The sequence below is a fragment of the Vicugna pacos genome, chromosome 24 (genome assembly GCF_048564905.1).
Source record: "Vicugna pacos chromosome 24, VicPac4, whole genome shotgun sequence".
NCBI classification, from domain to species: domain Eukaryota; kingdom Metazoa; phylum Chordata; class Mammalia; order Artiodactyla; family Camelidae; genus Vicugna; species Vicugna pacos.
The window spans coordinates 2,225,623-2,242,277 of NC_133010.1; the positions used below are offsets into that span (position 1 = coordinate 2,225,623).

The following is a 16,655-nucleotide window of genomic DNA, read 5'->3' on the forward strand; positions in this document are numbered from 1 at the left end:
AATCATTCCCAGGTAAAGCCCCCCATCCTCACTGACTTTCCCCAGCGACTCTCAGCTCTTGTCCATTTCAATGTTTTCTGTTCTCAGTGTGCATTTTGCAATGAATGCTTCCCTTGGGAAAGCCCCCATGTCCATCTTCCAGGACAGAGATCCAAGGACTGGGATTGGGAAGAGTTTATCAGAAGCCATAGCAAGTCAGCGGGGAGAGTGGGTATGAAAGATGGACACACAGCCACATTCCCAGTTCTGCAGCTAATAGAGTGCCGAAGTGGCCACTATCAACTGAAAGAGCAGATACCGTAATCCCGTAGTACTTCCTATTGGCTGCAGGACACAGTTCTGTCCTGACACTGAAATTTGGGTGTGCCTTAGTTCTGGAATTCACAATACTCACAAGTTGTGAAGCAGCTGCTGGTGGGGGCTGGGGAGGGTTTCAGCAGAGGAAGTGAGGTCAGTCAACAATTGAGCCTTTAGTCATTGTCTCCCCCAGCCTCTATTACTGTTAAAGGGGGATGTCCTGGCCCATCTTAGAGCATCCCCATACTAGAGCAAGACACTTTAGAAGTCTGTTTCTGCTTTTAACATCCGCATCTTTCCACTTGGCTCTGAGGCCATCAGCTTCCCAGCCTTTCCATTTACGAATTTAATTAAACACTTTCACGGAGCGCATCTCCTGTGCCAGACTCAGCCAGCTCGCATCTTTGCTATGAACTGAGATAAGCATCATGTCCCTTCATTCTCCCAATAACCCTGAGGCTGGCACTACTTCATTTGTCCATTTAGTAGAGAGGGGACTGAGGCACAGAGAAGTGTCACTTGTCTGAATTCCCAGACTTCAAAGTCTTTGTGGATAACCTGAAGGCTAGAGATAAAGCAGAGTCCTGCCTTCAGGGTGCTCACAGTGGTTAGAGCAAAGCAAGACGATGCTGTCAGTGCTCCCATCCCACACGAGGGCATCAGGAGGAAGAACTTGTTTCTGTCTGGGGGAGAAGCCGTTTTGCTCCCCTCCCCAACTCGCCTTGTCTGGCTTGTCCTAGCAGTGTCCCAAGGGAGGCTCCGGGTCCCCATCTCTAAAGCTCCATCCGGTGGGGTGAGGGGCCGGCTTGGAAGAAGGCAGTATCCGAGGCAGTTTCCAGCCTCTCCCTCCATTCTGGACGCCCACGGTGGAGAGAGACGTCCCTGTCATTGAGCTATGCTCAGATTGTCACCGCTGACCCAGAGATGCCCCATCTGGGCCTGTTTACCCTGCACTGAGCGCTGAGCAGAGAGAAGCTGAGGAAGAGGGGAGGGACAAGAGGGGGTGAAGGGGCGGGAGGGAGGAGGCTGAAGGATTTGGACCAAGTGGGGAGTCCCCAAGGGAGGAGGGGAGAGGGCGGAGCCAAAATATTTCAGTCCTTGCCAGCCCGGCTCTGCTCTTGCTGCTGAGCATCCCAGGCCTCGGACCCGGACCCGGACCCAGGGTTTTGGGTGGGAGAACAGGTAATTTCTCCATTCTGTCCTCCCAACACGTTCTTCCCTCGGTGCCCACCCCCCACCCCCTCCCCAGTCCGGGATTTCCAGGCTGCCCCTCATTGGCTCCGAGCGGGAGGAGCGCCTCCACCTCCCCCGCCCCCCGCCTTCACCGGACCCCGATGGTGCCTCGAGTCCCGGCTCTGGACCCCACGACTCTGAGTCTGGACCCCTCCAGCCCCCCGCGGCCAGAGACGAAGACCCGCCCCCCTCGGGGAGGCGGGTATCGGAGGCTGGGGGCAGGGGCGCGGCCTCGAGCCTGAGCCGGGGCGGCCGACGGGGAGGCCGCCCTCGGGGTCTGCAGCCGCGCGGGGGAGGGTGCGGGCCCCAAGCCTCCGCGAGGGGCGGGCGGGCGGCCGTCGGCTAGCTGGGCAATAGGAAACGGCTTATTAGGAGGGAGTGGTGGAGCCGGGCCTGGCAGGAAGACGCTGGAAGGAGGAACATTTTTGCCCCGCCCCTTTCCCAGTCCCGGGAGGCCGCCGCGCCGGCCGCGCCGAGCGAGCCCCTCCCCGACCCCAGCCTCGCCCGGGGCGCGCCCGGCCCCCGGGCCCTGGACCCCCGCCCGCTGCCCAGCGCCCTTCGGGCCAGCGCGGCCGCCGCCGGGGAGGGGAGGAGGCCCGCCCGCTGCGCACTCGCGCCCCGACGCCGGCAGGGCAGGCCCAGAGGTGAGTCGAAGTCCGCAGCGGGGTTGGTGGTGGGGAGGGGAGGCTGACTCCCACTCCAGTGGGCCTTTCCCGGCCGCAGACCCCAGAGAGCCCCTCAGAGCAGTCGCCGTAGCGTCAGTCCCAGCTCCTCATAGTGCAAGCTGCCCCTCACCCTGCGCCCATCACCGCACCTGAGACTGGCTGGAGCTGGACCGAAGCCGGACTGTTGTTTGCTCCCGGGGCCAGTCACTTAGTTTCTCTGTTCTCCCATCCTCATCTGTGAAATAGGCAGAAGGATCCCTGCCCTACTTCACCTGCAGAGACAGACGGGGGTCACATGTCCTTCCAGGCACTTGGCTTGACCTGGGAATGGGTGTCCACTTAAACGACGCTGTTGAACCTCCCCTTGAAGCCCACCTTTCCCAGACCAGCCCTTGTAGCTCTTGCTAAAGGAATCTGACAGTATAACTCCCTCCCCAAAACCTCGCCCCCAACCCGCTGTGGTCAAATGATCCCCAGACCATGGACTTCCTTCAGGATCCAGGTCAGAGGGGTTCCCAGTCTCCCTCCAGCTGGGACCCCAGGTTTTCAGTCTGCCCTGGAGGCCAGTGCTGTGCTGACACCATCTCTGGACTGCTCACCCACCTCCTCTTTTCTTCTCCAAGGACAGAGGCATAGCAGACAGCAGCTTTCGCCCTCTCTCTGTGGGCAGCTCCTGGCTGAGCCAGGGTCCGTCCAACATCTCTGACCCCTTACTGTTTATTTGTCCTGGTACCTGTCCTCTCATCTCATCAGGTTTATTGAGTATAAATAACCTCTCACCATTTTTTGAGTACTTATTATATAGGCACTTAGATATATTTCTCTCGTGTGATCCTGGCCACAATCTAGCAGAAGAGGTGTTATTATATCCATCCTACAGAAGAAGAAAGAGATTCAGACTTGAATCATTCGTCCAAAGCTCCATAGATGGTTGAGGTTTTGCTAACATTTGATAAGTGCTTACTGTATACCAGTCAATTAATACTCTGCTGCATAATTTTATTACAACTATGAAAAGAGCACTATTATTCTTCTCTTTTTTTTCCATAGGGAAGCCTAAGCCTCAGAAAGTTTAAGTAACTTGTTGCAATGTCATAGCCCTAAGTGGTAGAAGCAGGATTTGAACCCAGGTCTATATGATCCAGAGACCACAACCTGACCTCTGTGTTATACTCTTCTGCCTCTGCATTCTGTCTGAGATCCTAAAATCCAGACGTGATGCTACATCCCACTGCGGTGAAGGGCTAATGAAGTGATGCACATAAGGTGCTACGTGATGGTAAGGGGCAACGCAGGGTGAGCAGCTCAGTCTGGTCCGGATCGAGTGCTGTTTGGGTAAAATCTGCTGATGTGCAGAGCAAGCTGTGACAGTCACCGCTGTGCTGAGCCACCGCTGCTGATGGGAGCCGGTTATATCAGTCCCTCAGGTGGGCCGGGGAGAAAGAGATTGATATCCACCCTCCAAGCACACCCCTACTTCAGTTCTCCCCAACTAAGGCTGAGCCTACGGCAAACAGATGATTTCTAAACAAACACACATTGAGTGCCTGGTGATGACAACAGCAGTCTGTTCATGCAGCCCCCACTTGCCCTTTTTCCTCCTTATTGGGACCAACCTAACACCAAACAACTGGAGGAATAAGATGACCAAGCAAGAATTTATTAACAGCACTTTAAGTTGATCAAGACACACATGGTGATTTTGGGCAAGAAACCTAACATCCCTGAGCCTCCATTTCTCCATTGGATTGTCATGAGAATTAAATGAGATCAGCCGTCAAAGTTCAGTACTTACTTAGCACATCAGTGGTACTCAGAGAAGGTTAACTCTTTTTTTAATTTTATTTTTTATTGAATTGTAATTGATTTACAATGTTACTTTCAGGTGTTCAGCAAAGCGATTCTGTTAGGATAACTCTTATTATTAAGGTCTTCACAGTGGTAGGTTCGTGTTTGAAATTAGTTCAGCATTTGTGATTTCTGGCTAAAAACTGTGATGCTTCTGTCAGCAGGAGACCTTTCAGGAAGTTTGGTTAGAAGTAAAAGGATGCCAGCCGTCCCCAGGAGTCTGTCTGTTTGTGCTAGAGTCAGGTCTGAGGGCAAACTGTGCAGGGTCAGCTCCGAGCTGGGACTGGTCTGGACTCAGCAACCTCCTGTACGTAACCTGATGCTGGGCGCAGTTAAAAACTGGACAGTCACAACTTCCTCCACCACATTCCCGGGCTCGAACTAGAGGTGGATTCTGCACATGGTGCCAGGCCCTCCCTGCACTGTTCCTGGGCCCCAGAGGCTGGAGATGGCCTGAACAATGTCCTCGCCCCACCCTCCCTCCGTAGTGTCTGCAAGTCCCTGGCTCCAGTGTTTAGCCTTGTCTGTCTGGGTCTCCAGGAGAGTCGTGGGGGCAGGGGGTGTATCCCTGAGTGGGAGTGAGACTCCCACCCTCTGCGCTGCACTCCGGATCACCCAGCAGGGCCCTACCCAGTGAAATGAAAGCACAAGTCAGCATTGTGTAGGACCCGGTTCTCAAAGTGCGGCACCCACATGAACTGATCAGAATTACCTGGGGAACTTTATAAAAATATGTGTTTCTTACTGGTCCCGATGGACCGAATCAGAATCTGGAGTGGGGGGGTGAAACCAAAGACTGTGCATTTCTAATGAAGCACTTTAGGTGATTCTGCTGCCTAATAAAGTAGGTAAGGGGGAGAGCTGGGGCACAGTAAGAGAAGTGAAAGCACAGGACCCTAGAAGGATGCCAGCTGTCATTCTTATTGTCACCCACTTTTTCCTGCTTGCTGCACACCCTCTCCTAAGCTGCTTTGTGAGTAAAGGCTGCCAAGGATGGATTCCTGCCCCTACCCCAGTGGACAAGTTCAGCTTGTCCGGGACTCTGTTTCCAGCCACCAGTCCCACTGTAGAGTGCTTGCCGGAGTCCTCACTGCCTTCTGGGAGGCGCAAGAGGCCGGAGGTCAGGCAGAGGCTGGGGACACAGCTCCGTTTCCTCCCCCAGCCCGGGCCTCTGGGGGCAGAGGAAGCCCAGTTAGGAAGGCCAGAGCTGCCACCAGCCAGAGAGGCCCACAAAGCACCCCCCTACACCCCCTAGTCATCCTGCCCTCAGACCTCAGCATCGTGGATCTTCATTGGGCACCCTTCTTAGACTAGGGGCCTTCTGCAGCCTATGTGCCCGTCTGCCCAGCCCTACCAGCCTGACCATATCACACCAGAAGACACTCCCCCTCCCTCATGTCAGCTGCCCCTGCCTGGGGATCCACCTGCACACTCTCTACCATTCAGAAAGTCCTTCTTGCAGTCTGACCTCAGTCCTTCTTGCTGCAGCCCTAATCTTGTTCTAAACCTTTCAGAAATGAAGAAAGAGGTGGCTTCTGAAGCACTAGCTGGCTTGGGACCTGGGATGGGGACTGTCACAGTTCAGAATTACTCCCCTAACACTCTCCACCAAACTTCTGGAAAAGTTCAACCTTAACCAGCCACAGACGGTCAAACATTCAATGTCTAAGTATGTTTCACTTCCCCTCCACTTCATTGGCCCTACCCCCACCCTTTCCCAGGACAGCAAGGAGAGAGCAGGGGGCCAGGGAGTGGCTCAGAGCGGGCATCTTATACTCTGATGAGGGTGCAGAGAGGTTCCTTCATACCTGGCATGACTCCGCACTTATTGTCCAAGCTTTGTATGGTTGTTACAGTCCCGAGGGCTTAGGCAAAGGCTGCCACCCCGGATTGGGAGATGGAGCCGAAAAAGCGCTGAACTGGGAGTCTGGACACCTAGGCTGTACTACTGGTACTGCCACTGTCTGACCCTGGACACGCTCCCTCTCCTGTCTGAGTCTTAGTCCCCTTCTTCTCTAAAATAAGGGGCTGGGCTTTGTGACTCACAACGTGTCCCCCTAGATTCTATCATGGGGGTGTCCCACCCCCAGGAACATCGAGGCTGTGGGAATCTGCACCAGGAGCTCTGCAGGGGGCGCCCCACCGAGTTCGCCAACCACTACTGCTGCTACAGCGCCCTCTGTGACCAAAGCGTGTCCCTGGTGCTGGAGGGTATGTCCTGCTGCCCAGAAGCCCCTGCCTGCCTCTCATGCTCTGGTCTGGAGGGTGGGGGAGGAAGGACCCTGGGATCTGACTGGCAGAGTGGCAAGGTGGGGGGCATCTGGCCTGGTGGAAGCTGAGCCTCTGTGTCCCTCCTTCGCCAGCCACCTGAACTCCTCTGGAACAGCCACAAGAAGATGGCCAGCTGCCTCTGATCCTGGGCCCCGTACTGGCCATGCTGGCCCTTGTGGCCCTGGGTGCCCTGGGCCTGTGGCACGTCCGGTGGAGGCAGGAGAAGCATCGGGGTCTGAACAATGAGCTGAGCGAGTCCAGCCTCATCCTGAAGGCATCCGAACTGGGGGACAGCATGTTGGGGTATGGGCCTGGGGGAACCTGGACGCAGGGTGGTGGGAGGGGGACAGGAGCCGTAGAATCAGAGGGGTACAGAGTGGCAGGTAGCCGAGAAAGGTACAATCACAGACACTCAGAGATTTGATTGGGCGCTGGAGGGGAGGGGTGGGTGAGTGAGGAGCATGGAGAGACACAGCCGTGGGGCCCAGGTTGAGGAGGGGGAAATGGGCTGGGTGGGTGTGTGCTGCCTCAGCGGCCTCTCGGTACCCCCAGGACCTCCTGGACAGTGACTGCACCACAGGCAGTGGCTCAGGGCTCCCCTTCCTGGTGCAGAGGACAGTGGCGCGGCAGGTTGCCCTGGTGGAGTGTGTGGGTGAACAGTGGGTGAGCCTGGGGCATGGGAACCAAGAGCTTCCATGAGTTTGGAGGGGTAAGGGAGGTCTTGGCCTCCGGAGTCACAGGCCAAGAATGGGTCAGAATGGGAATTCTGCTGGGTGGGGAGTAGGTTGGAGATGGGTCAGTGCCAGATCCTTCTGCCAGAGCTGGGGTGGAACAGGAGGCAAACGGGGGTGGTCTGCCAGCTACATTTGGGTCTGGATTAAGTTAAACATAAGCTTCAGAGAGGTTCTGCCGATGGAGTCAGTGCAGCATCACAGTGGGGGGCTCTTCTGGGGATTACTGTGCCCAAGGGCTCCGTGTGCCCAGCATGTATCCCTCCCCCTCCTCTTCCGGATCAGGAGAGGGCCGCTATGGTGAGGTGTGGTGGGGCCTGTGGCATGGTGAGAGTGGGGCCGTCAAGATCTTCTCCTCGAGGGGATGAGCAGTCCTGGTTCTGGGAGACTGAGATCTGCAACACAGTGTTGCTCAGACACGACAACATCCTAGGCAAGGCTGGGGTGGGGGTGGGGTGGCTAGGCCCGGCCCACAGCTCTCATCGCCCCGCACTCTGGCTGGACCACCACCACACCCCTCTGGACGCTGACCTAACACTCAAGGACCCAGCCGGCCCTCTGCCCCAGCCTGACTCCAGCTTCCTCTCTGACCTAAGCCAGACCAGCCTCCACCCCAGCCCCAGCTTTTCTCTGACCTAGTCCGTCCTTTGTCCCCAACCCCAGCCCTGACCCTGACCCATCCAGCCTCCTTCATCCCTAGCCCCTTGGTGAGCCCCCTGCCCCTCGGCCCACAGGCCTTATCGCCTCCGACATGACCTCCCGCAACTCGAGCACGCAGCGGTGGCTCCTCACGCACCACCACGAGCACGGCTCGCTCTACGACTTTCCGCAGAGGCGGACGCTGGAGCCCCAGCGGGCCCTGAGGCTGGCGGCGTCCGCGGCCTGCGGCCTGGCGCACCTGCACGTGGAGGTCTTCGGCACGCAGGGCAAGCCGGCCATCGCCCACCGCGACCTCAAGAGCCGCCACGTGCTGGTCAAGGGCAACCTGCAGCGCTGCGTCGCCCGCCTACCCGGCTGAGCTGCCGGGAGGGGTGGGCCCTGCGCTGGGGGCGGGGTTCGTGCGCTCTCCCTCTGCACTTGGTTCTGCCCTTGCCTGTTTGGGTGCCTCGCGTCGATGATGACACCGATGGGTGCTTTCAAACTTACAGGCCTGTGTGTGGGCTCATCTCACCCCCACCAGAGCCACACAAGTTGCCTTAACATGCGTTTGAAGCGCAGACTCCTTCCACCAGCCTAACCCTGCTCCAGGAGTTGGGAAAAAGGGGCAGGGAGCCAGCAACCTGGTTCTCATCCTGACTACATCGTTCCCTGTCACCAGGCCTTGGCGTTCAGCTCTGTGGAAAGGGCATAATAATGCCTGCCTTGCCTACTCATATCTCCCTGGGTTCTTGCATCACGAGAGCACCACACAAGCCAAGTGTAACTGGGACAGTTAGCCTCCCTGCGGCTGCTGTCTCCCAGCCCATCTCACGGCCCCTCTATGTCCCACTGATTCAGTGCATCCCCACCTCACCCCCTGGACCCCAGCCTCCCAGGGGCCACCCTGTCTGTGGGCTTGGGTGAACGGCAGGAGTGACAGGCCCGGTACCCACAGGCCTGGCTGTGATGCACTCCCAGGGTAGCGATTACCTGGACGTCGGCAACAACCCACGAGTGGGCACCAAGCGGTACATGGCCCCGGAGGTGCTGGAAGAGCAGATCCCTACCGACTGCTGTGAGTCCTACAAGTGGACGGACATCTGGGCCTTTGGCCTGGTGCTGTGGGAGATTGCCCGCCGGACCATTGTCAGTGGTAAGGGCCCACCCTGTGCAGGGTGGGGAAAGGGGAATAGGGCAGGCGGACAGACAGGCAGGCAGTTGGGAGATAGGGCTTCCTGCCACGGCTGGTGCCTGTGGCCTGAGGGGCTTGTGGTCAGACCTCCTGTATTCCCTTTACTGCCACTCTCCAGCTGGGTCAGGGTAGTGACCTTTTAAGGTTCATTTGAGTCGGATTCTGGCTGTGAAATCTTGTGTAAGTGATAATAATAGAACTATTAATAGCAGCTAACATTTATTGAATATTTTTAAACCATGTGCCAGATGCTATGCTGGGTACATGTAGCATCTTACTGAGCCACCCTGTGTTGGCGGGGGGGTGATGCTGCTCAGTGGGCAGGAGCATGGGCTGGAGGGAATCAGATGGCCTAGGTTCAGATCCTGACTTTGCCGCTGACCGTGTGTGAGGTACTTAACCTCTCTGTGCCTCAGTTTGCTCATTTGTAAAGTGAGAATAAAAATAATTTCTAGTTGTTGAAATGATCCAAATAAGTTATTTAAGACAGTATCTGGAGCTGTTCTGGAGCTCAGTAAATATCAGTTGCAATTATTGTTGTAATAATGAATGCCTGACACAGTATCACCCCCATTTTACAGATGAGGGGACTGAGGCACAGAATTACAGCTCCCTGGAGGCAGCACTGGGGTCTGAAACCAGGCAGTCTGACTCTGGGGCCAGCGCTTTTTATTCCTGTGCTGCTGCACGGCTCTGGCCCTTGATTTCCTGGACCATAAAAATGCAGGCTAGAACAGTGCCTGCACTGCTTGTTTATTGCTGCCTAGTTTTTACTGTAGGTGCCTCAGGGGACTCTGATTTGGAGGGGTTGGCAGAAGGCAGAGGGACCCCATTCCTGATGGCCCCATACAGGGGACAGCCCCGTGGCTGGTGCCCTCCTGGCCCTGGGGTGGATGGGTGATGGGTGGTCGTCTGGACCAGGTGGGGAGGCTGGTCAGTCTTTGTGGAGGCTGTTCAGGCAGGGGCCACTGGGAGTCCTGACAGTTTGGGGACCACCCTCTGGACGGGCTTCAGGTTCCTGCCCCTTCAGACATGAACTCCCAGGGTCGGCTCTAGAGGCTGGGGTTGGGGCAGGGGGTACCTGGAAGGGGCCGAGGCCCCTTGGATCAGGCTGCAGGCAAGAAAGGAAGGCTGGGCCGGCAGGGGCTGTGGGGGAGGCCGACCGCAGGCTCCTGGGGTGTAGGGGAGCTCTGTCAGCCCCACACAGATTTGCGGCGCATTATAAACACTGTAATCTGGTGTCAGCCCCGCGCTGATTAAAGGCCCATTAGACATGCTCAGGCCTCTGCGCAGCACTGACTAGGGCTGGAGCAGCACAGGGGCTGGCCTGGAAGCCCGCCAGGGGAGCACAGCTGGTGCGGGCTCCACCGGCTGCGGTTGTGTGGCCACGGCCCCCAGCCTCGGGCTGGGAAGCAAGGTGGGGCCAGGGGTGCTTTTCTGGGGTCTGGCTGCTTCTGCCCCAGCCCTCTGCCGCTCCGCAGGCATCATTTTGAGGAAGCTCCTGCTAAGGACTGTGCTCTTGCTGAAGGGTCAGTAGAGTCCTGTGTTATCGCTAAGAGTGAGTGGATGGTATCTGGACCTGCAAAAAATCTCCTTCTCTTAGGAGACGTATTTTTTCCCTCTTTCCTCGTTCCACATCCTCACGCAGCAGCCGGCCGGCTACCCTCCCTTAAATGGAGCTTGGAGGTCAAGAGCATGGGCTTTGGTTAGACTTTCTGCTCTTAAACCCTAGCTCTGCCACTCACTACTGTGGGATTGTAGACAAGTTTCTTAACCTCTCTGGTCTTAATGTCATTGCTTATAAAGTGGGGCTCATAGTATTACTTACCTCATAGGGTTGTTGTGAGGATTTAATGCAATGCAGTGAGGACAGGGCCTGACACATAGTAAATGTTCAGTAAACGTATTATTGGGCATCTGTGATAGCTGGGGCCTGGGAGCAGTACCTGGGCCCTGGGTGGGGAAAAGACTGGCCTAGGAATACGGTGAGGTCAGGTCTTTACTCTGCCGCTACTAGCTGGGTAACCTTGGGCTCAACTTCTCTGAGCATCGGTTTCTTCACCTGTAAAACGGGGTAGAAATCGTACCCACCCGTTGGGTTGCTGTGAATACTAGCAGGATAATGTGTGTAAAGTGTTTATAGCACAACGTCCAACATATATGGTGAATGTAAAATAACTGGCAGTAACTATTATTATTTATAAATATATTTATTATATTATGGTGTCCCTCTCAGGGGTAGCATGGCCATGGTTTCACCTGGACCCTAGGACAGAGGGTGGGCAAGGCTCTCCTCTGGGTGGTATTGGGCTTTCTTGGGATCCCGAGTGACTGTCCCGTCACCCTCTATCCCCAGGCATCGTGGAGGACTACAGGCCACTCTTCTATGATGTGGTGCCCAATGATCCCAGCTTCGAGGACACGAAGAAGGTGGTGTATGTTGACCAGCAGACTCCCACCATCCCCAACCGACTGGCTGCAGACCCAGTGAGGCCTCTGGAGGACACTGGGGTGGCCTGGGGTGGTGGCTCACAGCTGGGATTTCTGGGCCAGGAACCTGTTGTCTGGCCTCTGCTTCACCTGGATAGATTCTAGGGGATAGGTTCCAGGGTACCCCTGTGGGTACTCTCTTCCACGTCCCTGGCCTGTGGACCTCCAGGGACCCTTGGATTATTCTGGGATTTTCAGAACCATTTACTTTGCCTGAAAAGTCAGAGGCTCTCTGCTACATTTCCTGCCCTGAAGTTTTTGTTGTTTGTTTTTGTTTGTTCTCAAAACCACATCTTATACAGGACAGGCACGCACACACACACACACACACACACACACACGTATATATACACGTACAGGCATGCCCACGCTTCTATACAAACATACACACAGGCACACACAGGTGCACGTGTATGCAGACTGTTCCCCCTGAAGACAGAGAGTGTGTCCCCTTTGCTGACCCTTATATCCCTGTTACCTGTCACAGTGCCTGGCACACAAGAGGTACTCAAAACATGTTTATGGAAAGAATGAATAAACATACACGTGTATATGTATACGTAGACACACGTACATTTCCACACAACATACAGATCCACAAAAAGCCACTCATATGCATTCCTGTATGCACACACATACACTTCCTCTCAGGAACCAGCCACAGCTGGAGTTCTGAGGCGGAGGTGAGGCTGGCTCCCTCTGGGACCACTGAGCTTCCTGGGATGGGCTCTTTCTTGGACACATATATTTTAAGGGCAGCACCCACCACCCATTCTCCCAGTGTTCACTGGGCCCAGGTGGAGATGCTGGGAGCCACTACCTTCCGCACTGGGGTCCAGTGGGAGCCCCAAGGCCTGCAGATCTCCTCTTTCTTGGATCTTGGTGGAGGTGGGGGTGGGTACTCACCAAAAGGTGTCCCTGAAGATCTGAGTTACAGCTCTCTTTCCATCCTGTCTGCCTTTCTCCATCTCCTCCTCACTCCACTCCCTTCTTCTTCCATTTCTTTCTTTCTTTTCACATCCTTGCCTGCCTGCTTCCCTCCACTCTCCCTCTTACCACATCTGTCTCTCCTCTCCCCATCCTTTTCGACACTCTCGTTTCCCTCTTCTCATCCTTTCTGTCCTGCTCGTGTCTCCCCATTACCAGGTATCCTCCTCGCTTCTTCCTTTCCATCTTCCCTGATCCATGTCTCTGCTTCCTCTCCTCTGCCTTGCTCTCCCTCCCTCCAGGTCCTCTCAGGCCTGGGTCAGATGATGCGGGAGTGCTGATACCCCAACCCCTCCGCCCGCCTCACCGCGCTGCAGATCAAGAAACCCTACAGAAACTCAGCAACGGTCTCCAGAAGCCCAAGGTGATTCACTAGCCACGGGCCTGATGCTGCCTCCCCTCCTGCAGTGTGTGCGGGGTGGGCGGTGGATGGTGGCCTGTCTGGGTAGAGGTTGTATGACTGTGTGTACTGGGGAGGAGGGTGCCCCTCTATGGGCAGCTGTGTCTGCCCAGCTCGGGCCCACAGCCCATCCAGCCAAAAATACAGCTGGGCTGAAACTTGATCCCCCGCCGTCTGGCCTGTTCAGGGCAGCAGACTCCCTGACGCCTCGCTCCCTCCCCACCCCTGCGCCCTGGGCGCACCCCCTACCATCCCCAGGACAGGATGCAAAAGAGGCTCCAGAGCCAGGGTGGCCAAGCCAGGGAACCCCAGTCCCAGGCCCAGAGCCTGGGCCTGCACTTTACCCCCTTCCCTCAGTCAGACCTGCCAGAGCTGCCAGGGTGGCACAGGGCCCTGTCCAGCCTTCAGTAGACACCCTGCCTTGCCAGGCTCAGTATCTGGCACAAGCCCCAGACACCCAAGGCCCATCAGTTTTTTTCCCGGGCTCACATCTCAGCTCTGTGCCGCCTTGAGCCTCTGTCTCTTGGACCAGACCCCCGCTGGCTGAATGCTAGCTGCCTGGGAGAGCTGGGGTCTGACCCTGAGCCCCTCCCCCACTCCCTCCCAGCAGACTTACTATGGCTTTACATTACATCATTACACACACACCAGACTGACACAATTTTTAAACCAAGCAAGAATATAGAGCTAATGGAAGGGGAAGGGGGGCTGCCCTGGAGGAGCCAGAGGATTTGCCCCAGGCTCCCATCTCTCCCACACCTGGCTTGCTGACAGCCTTTGCTGCCCCCACCCCGTGACGGGACACACATTTCCCAGTTTGCTTACAGGAGGCTGGCGAGTTAGGGTCAGCTGGTAGCGGTCAGGTGGCCCCCGCACCCCCTCCACCGCACCCCGCCCGCCTCCCAGGAGCAGAAAGACCTGTAACCTCCGTCCTGCGAACCTGGGGCAGCAGAGGCCGCCCCAGGATAGGCCTCAGGGGACATGAAAGCAAGTTCACCTGCTGGGGGAGGCAGCACCCCTCCTCACCGCTGCCCCCTGACCACACCGCGCCTGACTACAAGTAGCCCACTGAGATGGAAACAAGTGTCCTGCGAACCTGGGGCAGTGGTGGGGAGAGGAGCGCTGCTCCTGGCGAACTGGTCGGTTTACCCCCGTCTCCCCCACGGCATGGCCTGGGGGCTTCTGCTGCCCCAGGCACGTCCCTAGGTCAGCCTGCTCCCAAGAGGCGGCCGCGGTGAGGCTGGAGGCAGCGGCGGCACTAGAGAATTAGGGTTCTGCCTATGCAAGCCTGCGGACTTGCTTCAGACTCCCCCGCGGCCTGTCCAGGCCTCCGTCTCTGCTGTCCCAGGTGCGCGAGACTCCGGTTACAAGTCAGCCTGCTCCAGGAAGGCGGGCGCTGTCTGTCGGGGCGGGGGTGGCAGTGGCGGCGGGATTGGGGCTGCCCGTGCTAGCGCGGAGATCTGCTTCCATTTCTTGCTGCCGCCCCGGCACGCTACCGCACCTCGCCGGCCTCCCAGCTGACTAACCTGTAACCTGCGTTCTGCGAACCTGGGACAACAAAGTCCGCACCCAGGACAGGGTGCGGGGGAGATGGGAGGAAATCGAAAGGCTCCCATCCCAGGAGCACACTCCTCTCACCGCCCCCCCCACCCTGACAGCAACGCGTCGGCCTCCCAGGAGCAGGCTGACCGGGAAACCTGCACCCCGCGTACATGGGGAAGCAAAGGCCACCCCAAGCCGTGGGGAAATAGGGAACAGATTCAGGGGCTCGCACAGGGCACCTCGTCCCACCGCGGCCGCTGCCGCAGACCCGTAACCGCACCGCCTCCCGGGAGCAGGCCACGACCTGAGGGCCGATTGGAGGTGTTCCGGGAATGTCCAGCGGCTTTCCACCTCCCGGGAGTGTCCTGCTTTCCCAAACCACAATAGAAACAATACCGCACGCGGGATTCAGGGACTACTAACGGGGGGAGGGGGGCGCCCGCCTCAGGGTCCTGAAAGGCCCCGCGGCCTGGGCCTCACCCAGGCCCAACTGCGAAGCCCAGGCCTCACCCGCCGGCACCACGACCTGCACGCCTCCACCAGCGCCCTCTTACCTGCCCGGCGGCGGCGGCGGAGGCGGCGGTAAGCGGCGGCCCAGTCCCCAAGCTTCCTTCTTCCTCGGGAGCTGGCCCAGAAGAACCCAGCTCCCACTCGGCTTCCACAAGCTCTGGGTGGGCTCCCGCGTCCGCGCCTGTGCGTCTGTGCGTCCGCGCAGGCGCGCTGCTCCTCCTCAAGCCGGCAGCCCGCACCCTCCGGCTCGGGCTCCTGCTGTGTAGGACCTGGCGAGTCAGGCCAAGCGGGGCCAGAAGGGGCGGGTCTCCACCCCCAATGCCCCCACTCCAGCACCGACCAGGTCCTGGAAGTCAGCCAAAACCACGACCCGCCCCGGGTCAGACTACACCACACAACCCCACTCCCCCTGCTCGCCTCCCCTCCCCACCCCGTTACTGTCCCCTCAACCCCTAGCCAGGCCCAGTCTCCCATCATACCCCCAAGACAGGGCTCCTCCTCACACCGAGCTCCCTGTCCCCACTCTCCACCCTGCTAGGTAGTAAGCTTGGCCCCCACACCCCAAGCTAACCCCTCATGCCTCACCAAAGGACCCCCAACATCCCGAAACGGTCCATCCGAACTGGACCCTGAGCTGGGTCAATTCCACCCAGACCGGCCCCTTACTCCTCACCGCGGGATCCCCCCACTCTCCAAGTCCACCCCTACCCGGAGCTGACCGCCTACTCACCTCTCACCCCCAGGTGGGCCAGGGAAGTCCGGCTCGGGTCACTATAGGACGGCCCCCAGCTGGGATCCGGTACAGCTGGTGTCAGAGACTACAGGGCTCCACTGGCCTGGCTGGAGGCGGTTCCAATTTCGGGGCGCCCTGACCCTGGCGCCCTGTGCCTCGTCTGAGCTGGCGGGTCAGGGTGGTCCCTGGTTGCCCATCACTGGCCTGTGAGCTTTGGGTGGTTGATGGCCCAGATGGTGATCAGGACCCGTAGGCCAGAGGCACTGGGCACACGGACCTGCAGGTGGTGGGGGCGGAGTGCGGCTGAGCCCAGGGGGAATAGACAGGAGGTGGACCTTGTGCACGAGGCTCTGGGACAGAGGAAAGAGGGACGGGAGATTTAAAAGTGTCCGTATTAGGAGCCCACAGCTGAAGAGCCAAGCAGGCAGCTGTGTTGGCCTGGCCACCTTACAAACCGCCATGACACTGGTCCCTTGCTTCCGGAGAGACTGTTGACTGGCCAAAGAGACTTCCCCTGCCCTCCTCCCCCCTATATAGTTTACAGGCAATTGAAGGGACTTTGACAGGTCGTTTTAACCACCTATAATTGTTACTTTGTGGGAGATCAGGTCCAAGTTATGGCGAACCTGGCAGGGCTCCTGCCCAAACCCCAGCCTGGGGCAGAGGAGGACCCACCCAGACACATCCTCTTACCTCTCACCAAAAGGCACTGTAGAAGAAAAGAACAAATTTGACTCCTAGATCTGTTCATTTGCTTTAACCGTGTACCCTGTTTTCTGGGCTTGGTCTTGCTTGCTCTGCACCTGTTGTAAGACAATGTTGCCTTTAGCCCAAAATATACAGGAGAGCCTATTCTTGGGGCTCTGACCTTTAAGGATATTAACACTTTTGCACTCCTATAAAGATAATAAGTTGCAGAATAGAAAATAACGTTTGTTTTTTTGGAGGTTTTTACAGGGGCATCATGACCTGACCCACATGGACGGCTGCAAAGGATTCCAAGAACAAAGAAATCCTACATCAAGAAGTTTGCACCCAGTATTTTTCTTGGTGTGTAGATGTCAGTAGCTCTGACAAAAGAGGCAAGGTAAAATAGGAACCAGCACTAAGAAGGGGT

General features: G+C 57.3%; 1 long non-coding RNA gene and 1 pseudogene across 1 annotated transcript in view; one reads left to right on the top strand and one right to left on the bottom strand.

The window, feature by feature from the left end:
• LOC140688956 (uncharacterized) overlaps nucleotides 1–15,043 on the bottom strand; it is a 35,267-nt gene extending 20,224 nt beyond the window's left edge. Inside the window, exon 1 of the long non-coding RNA XR_012063773.1 lies at nucleotides 14,850–15,043. This is a non-coding gene — a long non-coding RNA (uncharacterized lncRNA). The remainder of the gene's footprint in view (nucleotides 1–14,849) is intronic.
• LOC140688954 (activin receptor type-1-like) lies at nucleotides 1,985–12,916 on the top strand (annotated as a pseudogene).
• Nucleotides 15,044–16,655: the final 1,612 nt, after the last annotated feature.